This window comes from Hylobates moloch, unplaced genomic scaffold, assembly GCF_009828535.3.
Source record: "Hylobates moloch isolate HMO894 unplaced genomic scaffold, HMol_V3 SCAFFOLD_1, whole genome shotgun sequence".
In the NCBI taxonomy this organism is placed as follows: Eukaryota; Metazoa; Chordata; class Mammalia; order Primates; family Hylobatidae; genus Hylobates; species Hylobates moloch.
In genome coordinates, this window is record NW_026652276.1 from 197,442,144 (window position 1) to 197,450,290 (window position 8,147).

Below are 8,147 nucleotides of genomic sequence, written 5' to 3' on the forward strand. Positions count from 1 at the left end.
ATGGCAGCTCCAGCAGAGCCTCCATCCTTAAAGAATAGTACAGCTTTGAACACTGAGCATGTCAGCTATGATCTTTGGGGACCAAATAACAGGGTATTCACATGGCACCGAGTGGAGAACCATCCAGACGAAGCTTGACCTTTGCACCAGTGAGGCCGATTGGAGGCTTGGAGCACATTAAATTTATTTAGAGAAAGGAAAGAAATGTAATATTACTCACATCCTGCGTTTGAAAGAAAAATCATCCTGCCCACTTAATAACTGTGCAGGGCTGCCTTCCACGCCACATTTTTTACACAGACCATAGGGAGGTCTGTGTGACTTTGTGACTCACCCTTTGGCACAGCCCCAACCCCCATAGAACTGTGAGGGCTGAGTAGGAGACAAGTCCAGTTACACTCACAGAGCTGCATTCAAAAGCCAGTGTTTCTCCTTAACTAACTCTCAAGCAATTATCTCAGATCAAGTGAACGGACCTGACTTAGGCAAATTTGGCTGTTCACGAGTTTTAGGTTACTCTAGCAGATACTGATCACCACCAGCAGCTAGGAACAGGTGAGAACGATAATCCGCCTCCCCGACAATCTCATTACTGGGTGATGAGTTATATTGAAAACACATTTGACCAACGACGCCACATGTTCAAATACTCAAATCAATTAGCTAACCTGACACAATAAGCGCAATGAAATCCCAGGCAATAGCACGCGCAAAACGGCCACTCAAGGCAGACGTATCAGTATTCTGGTGAAAGGTTCAGCTAAACTTCTGATCAGAAGTTGAGCCGCAGGATTCTCTGCTGAGCTATTGAATAAAGCCCTGGTCCAAGAACAGCCCTGTGAAGAAGGTAAGCTGTGGAGCTCTCTCCAGATTCTTACTCCCTGTTGTTTACAGAAGGAATGAATTGCTTACGTAATATTTCCAGCGTATTCACCTATCTTAATCACCACTCATTTCACCCATGAAAACTTATTTTAGCATCCCCTATGCTAACTAACAGGCTTTTTCGTGTTCATTGGAGATAAAGCTGTAATAGGACAGCTGATTAGTGTCGTTCAAATGCTAGCTGAGGATCCCTAAGTATGAATTCTCTAGCCAACTATTTCAAAAGTTAACTATGCACCACTAAGGTGTCCTCTAAAACACAAACACACATTTCTCTATTAGTGTTAGAATATATGAAATAACTTACTTGAGGCCGGGCGTGGTGGCTTACGCTTGTAATCCCAGCACTTTGGGAGGCCGAGGCGGGCAGATCACGAGGTCACAGATCACGGTGAAACCCCGTCTCTACTAAAAATACAAAAAAATTAGCCGGGCGTGGTGGCGGGCGCCTGTAGTCCCAGCTACTTGGAGAGGCTGAGGCAGGAGAATGGCGTGAACCTGGGAGGCGGAGCTTGCAGTGAGCCGAGATTGCGCCACTGCACTCCAGCCTGGGCGACAGAGCGAGACTCCGTCTCAAAAAAAAAAAAAAAGAAATAATTTACTTGAAAATATAGTAGTACTGTTTTCTCTTCAGAAGAGTTCTCCCTCTAAGTGGCTGAGAGGTTTAAACTCTTGCCTTTTGTCAGATATAGGGCTTAACCTTAGAGTCCAGTGTATTCCTTCATTGTCTTTCCTCTAAGTCTGCCAAACAAATAAGCCTCTGGTGAACCCACAGAGCCAGCTACAGATAACTACACATGTGTGAAATTGTAGTGCACACACCACTTATGCATAGCCTGCTCCTGGTCTCCCCAGCCTACCAAAACATACATGAGCCATTCTTAACAGCAAGTGCAAACCCAGGAGTGCTGTTTCAAACCTTTAAGATCCTCCCATCTTCTAGTTACCTCATTGCTCCATTTGACCCCACAGCGTTTCTACTCCCTGGAATGGGGACACCTGGAGAAATCCACACATAGGGCCTAAACATCCTAGCACCTGCAATGTATTGATTTTTTTGTTTCTTCTAGAAGCAGAGGATGGTAATAAATTGTGTTTCTAACAACAAAGGTCACTGCATAGCTATCAGCCCTATGCAGTGATAGCTGTGAAGGACAAGAAATAATAGTTTTGCAAATCTCCTCTTTGAACATTCTTTCCTTAAGAATCCTATTTTGCCAACCTGTTGTGAAATATGTGTCTCCTTCATCTAGTGCTGCTCAAACTGTGAGTGCTGACCTAGTGTCTTAGTCTGTTTGAACTACTATAACAAAAATATCACAAGCTGGTTGGCTTATAAACAGCAGACCTTCATTTCTCACAGCCCTGGAGGCTGGAAAGTCCAAGATCAAGGAACCAGCAGATTCAGTGTCTGGCGATGGGCCTCTTCATAGAAGGTGGTCTTTCTGCTGTGTCCTTATGTGGTAAAAAGGGGTACAAGAGAGTTTTCTCAGGCCATTTTTATAAGGACACTAATCCCATTTGGGAGAGCTCTACTCTCATGATTAATCTTCTCACAAAGTCCCCACCTCCTAATATCATCACCTTGGGGGTTAGGAGTTCAACATATGAATCTGAGGGGGACATAAACATTTTGATCATAGCACCTATTCTAGAATTGTGAAATTGGCTTTCATTTATTAACAAAAATATAACTGAATAGAATGGAAAAGAAGAAAAGAGAGGAGAGGTGAAATAAACATATAGATCACAGAGAGCAAGGGTGATCAGATGAGTTTAGTAAGATGTCTCATGTTTACGAGAGTATGTATACTGAGTTGCAATGTAAAGCGTATTTCTTAGTAAAACGTAATATTTTAAAAATGTATAAACCACTACCACAATTTATTTGGAGATAAATTTTCCTTGGGTCTCAAATAAAGTAAAAGTTTTAATGCAACCTTTTTTTAAACTTTTATTTTAAGTTCACAGTTACAATTGCAGGTTTGTCACATTGGTAAACTAGTGTCATGGAGGTTTGTTTTATAGGTTATTTCATCACCCAGGTATTAAGCCTAGTACCCATTAGTATATTTTTCCTGATCCTCTTCCTCCTCCCACCCCCTACCCTCCGAAAGGCCCCAGTGTGTGTTGTTCCCCTTTATGTGTCCATGTGTTCTCATCATTTAGCTCCTACATATAAGTGAGAACATGAGGTATTTGATTTTCTGAAAATATCCATGTGTCTATCAAGATCAGCTTGGGAGGAAGGTTGAGAGTAAATGTTATCATGATCCCAAGACATCTGCCTTGGGAAACCTTATGTTTAAAGTATCAGAATGACTCCCTCATGCAGCCCAGGCTATTTTCTGGAAAAGTGACATCCTAGTTAGCCTTGTCACAGAAGCAGACCGTAAGGTTTTTTTTATTATTATTATCTTAGGTTTTAGGGTACATGTCACAATGTCCAGTTTTTTAATATGTATCCATGTCCTGTTTGTTTGTGACCTCCTGTGTCCATGAGTTCTCACTGTTCAATTCCCACCTATGAGTGAGAACACACAGTGTTTGGTTTTTTGTCCTTGCGATAGTTTACTGAGGATGATGTTTTCCAGTTTCATCCATGTCCCTACAAAGGACATGAACTTATCATTTTTTATGGCTGCATAGTATTCCATGGTGTATATGTGCCACATTTTCTTAATCCAGTCTATCATTGTTGGACACTTGGGTTGGTTCCAAGTCTTTGCTATTGTGAATAGTGCCACAACAAACATACGTGTGCATGTGTCTTTATAGCAGCATGATTTATAGTCCTTTGGGTATATACCCAGTAATGGGATGGCTGGGTCAAATGGTATTTCTAGTTCTAGATCCCTGAGGAATCGCCACACTGACTTCCACAATGGTTGAACTAGTTTACAGTCCCACCAACAGTGTAAAAGTGTTCCTATTTCTCCACATCCTCTCCAGCACCTGTTGTTTCCTGACTTTTTAATGATGGCCATTCTAACTGGTGTGAGATGGTATCTCATTGGCACACAAGTAGTTAATTTGAGAAGACTAGGGAGTATCATCAGCTGGGAACCAGGAAAGCAATACAGGGAAGGGAAGGGAGCTATAAGGTAACTATTAAATCTGCTACCACAGTCAGGTTATGTTGGGAAAACTTGGGGAAACAGCACCTGCTGCAGAATTATCCCACCCAAGGGGCAAGAGAACAAGTATTTATTTCCAAGTGGCAAGTTGGTTGAAGGCTGCACCGGGACAGGGGGTGAAGATGGTGAGTGTTAATTCTCTGGCACTTCTGGCCTACCTGCTCCTGGGCAGAGCAAGGCAGAGAAATTTTCACTGTTCTGCGGAGAGGAAAAAGACTATGGGCCCCACCATGCAGATACTGAAAAGAACAGAGGTAATAAACAGAGCACTCAGGGCATCTGTTCAGGTGGCCTGATCCTACAGAGACTCCTCCAAAAGCCTGGGGCATCCTCTACATCCTTGTCCACTCACACTCACCTTGGAGGGGATTCTTTCCTGGACTAAAGACCCAGATGTATCTGAGGGTGAAAAGCAGCATGAGTAATGTTGGTATTGTTTTACTACTAGTTTTGGTAGCAAGTGAAGAGCAGATAAAATTTTCTTGGTTGTTCCAAAATGTCCACCACTTTGTAATAAGAACAAAGTCTGCACAGATCTAAAAGGAAAATTCTAATTTTAGCAGACTTGAAGCCCCTCATGCTAGTTTCCCTGGCTCTAAGCTATTAGCCACATAATCCAACTTTGCCTACTTCTTGTCCTTCCCAGATTTAGCAGTGAGCCTGAAATTCTGCAGGGCCATGAGGGCCTGCACAGTTTCTGAACTTTCCCTCTTCTGGCCTCATATTTCCTGAAGCTGAAGGGAAGGGGACAGCTGACTGCCGTTCCCACAGCTTTAAAACCTTCCTCTCACTCCTGCCCCGGGAAGGGAAACTGAGTTGTATCAGTCCTGCTCCCTGGGCCCCTGACACCATGACAGGGAAGAAAATCTGCTAAAGATCTATGGTTACTTGGATTCACTGAGCTGAGATGGTCAAATCTAATGCATCTTCACATCCTGTGTGGGGAAATGCCCCACCTAAGGGAGATGTTACTTATAGATGCAGAGCAATTCCAGGGATCTGCCGGGGGACTGGTAGAGCCACACTTTCTTAACAATCATAGAATTACAGATTCACCTGGGGCTCATGGCTCACGGGTTGCCAAGTTACCTCACCAAGCAAATGTGATGGAATTACGAAGACAGGTTTAGGTCTGTGGTGGAATAGGCCACAAAGTTCCTGAGATTTCTCTGACTTCTGGCTTAGGGACTCAAACACTATGTCTACCAGATTCAAGGAAAAAGAAAACAGGTGTGTATGACTCTGCATTCCTCAACCCCAAACAGTTGAAGAAAGTGGAGGCTTAGCTCCAGGTTAGTTCCACCAAGTCTGGCAGAGCACAGAGATTCCCCTCCATCAGGTGGTATGGCCTAGAATTTGACTGTACACATCACATCCAGATCATTTGTCCCTGAGCACTTATCCAGAGCCCAGCCTACAGCTTCTCTCTCAGTTGATTTTATTAGCCAAGGAATCATGACTGAGTTTCTGCCTTGGAGTTGCTGAGATCACTCTGGCTTCTCCCAGGATCGGAACCTGTTTTGGCCCAAATCATTTGGCTTGACCTTACTTTCCTGCAACACTGCCTGGTTCTTCCAAGTAATGCCCAGAAGACTGAACCCTATTCTCCATGTCTCTGCCACTGGCCTCTTCAAACTAAAGAGACTGTCCTAGAAGCAGGTACAACTCATTATCTGACTTCAAGACTCCCAATTCCTGGAAGACCAGCACCTGTGCTTGACCTACCAGGGTCTTGACATTAATACCAGCCAGGCTGAGAAGTGGACTTTGGCCACTGAGGCAGAGACTAGCTAGTTTACGCATGAAAATCTTTTACCTTTCCTCCTGGGCACACAGCTAGATGACACATCCCAGCCTTTCTTGCAGTGATCATGTGCCTAAGATCTGGCACTAGAATCTGAGCAGAAATTTTGTGCTTCATTTCTGGGCCTGGACCATAAAAACCTCATGTGTGATTCTACATTCTTCCTCTATGTGTCGGCTAGATATCTAGACCAAGGGCATCCATGAAAACTCCATGTTGAAAGGACACAACATCTCTCAGCTTGGGTCCTCAAAAGACTACACAGAGGCCGAGCATGGTGGCTCATGCCTATAATCCCAGCTACTCGGTAGGCTGAGGAATGAGGATCGCTTAAACCCGGGAAGCATAGGCTGTTGTGAGCCAAGATTGTGCCACTATACTCCAGCCTGGGGGACAGAGCGAGACACCCCTGTCTGAAAAAAAAAAAAAAAAAAAAAGACTACACATAGGAAAGTACCATCCCCCACAGCCCACAGCCTACCGCACCCTCCAGCACTAATGGACTTTTGCATGCATAAGAAATTTCCATTGTGTGAGCCACTAATATTTGAAGGTTTATCTGTCATAGCAGCTGAACTTACATTATCCAGCACAGTCACCCACGACCAAGGCTAGGCTCCCAGCCAAGTGAGTCACCCCAGCTGTCTGTAGCTTGCTCCCCTCTCACAGTTGTAGAGGTCCCAGCTCTCCATACTGCCCAAGGAGACAGTTTGAGATCTGTGGGTGAGTAGAAGGGTGGGAGACACAGGAGATGTTTCTCAAGGGAAAAGCTTTGCCTCTTCCATGATTTGTAATCAGGAATTTTCCATGGTCGCACAGTGAGTCAGAGGAAAAGCCATAATTTTCATCCTCCCTCTGCTGGGGCAGCTGTCTTCCTGCAGGATGGAGTCTAAGCTCCATTCCCAGGAAGAAGGGGGTCAGTAAGGAGAAGGGTCATCAACTCAGGATCCTACCTTCTCATGGAAACCACTGAGAAGACTAAGCACACCAGCTGCACACAAGTGAGGAGATTTTAAATCAGCTGGACAATCCTTTTTTGGTTTAAGTATAGTATTGTTTCATCCCTCTCCCACGTGATTTTATCCCATCAATATTTTTAATGTCATTAGAACTGCCCATTCCCATCATTTAACCTGTAAACTACTTTGCCCAACTCATTGGTACCAAGAAGCAAATTGAAAAGTTCCGCCCTGTGGTGTTACAGGGCTAAGTGCGGCCACCCAAATGCATAGCGAATTTGTTAAACACAGGAAAGAAAACAAGCTCTAACACTAAGCTTCTTGAGGCTCCCGATGCTGCTGGGTCACCACAATCAGTGAGTTTCCTCCAGAAAAGGGTTCATGCAGCTCCCAAGTCTAGCATGTCTTCAGAGAATTTAGGAATGTTTCTTTCATCAGGCCTACCCTGAGGGGAAAGATTCCTCAGAGCAATGTAAAAAGCACAGGGCAAAGAAAGAGGAGGAGGCTCGTGACATGTGGCAGCCCTCCTCTACAAAGAGTGGATGGGCCTGGGAGCCAGTGCATTGCTGGGACTATATTTAGTTCATCCAGTGACATCTTTGTGCCTCAGTGCCATCTCTCACGATAGCAAGGGACTGTGAGACTGAACATTTTTCTCATTGTAGCAGGGGTCTGACTCACTAGTTTAAAAAAAAAATTTGAGAACAATGAGACCCAAGGGGACAACAGAGTTCCAAAAAAGAAAGGGAGGAAGGAAGGAAGGAAAAAGAAAGGAAGAAAGAAAGAAGGAAGGAAGAAAGAAAGAAAGAAGAAAGAAAGAGAAAGAAAGGGTCAAGCATTCCTGTAGGCGGAATAAAAAGACAACAGTCCTGGAAACATTTTCTAGGAGGTCTCCAGTATTTTCTAGGAGGTCTCCAATGAGCAATTTTTTGCTAGCACAAAATTCTGAATTGTATCAAATACTAGTTCATAATTTCCATTGAGTTCCGAAAAACATAAGCCTATTTTTACAATGAGTTTTTGAAACTGAAACTGTAAGTGCTAACTGGAGACCAGCATGTGTCTTACTGCTGTTAGCCTTCGAGGAACTGACTCCAAATTGCAGGGGTGCCACATTCAAGCCAACAGGTGGCCTCTTTGAGTTAGGTCTTGACTCCCAAAAGTTGTTAGAGACATGTTGAATATTTTTCAACCAATTCTCTTCTGATTCTGTGAATAGCTTACTACAGAGTTTAACAAACTTTTTCTAGACCAGATAGCAAATATTTTTTAGGCTTTGCAGGTCATATGGTCTTTGTCACAATGAGTGAACGTTGCCATTTTGGCACTAAAGCAACCAGAGATAATAGGTGAATGAATGGG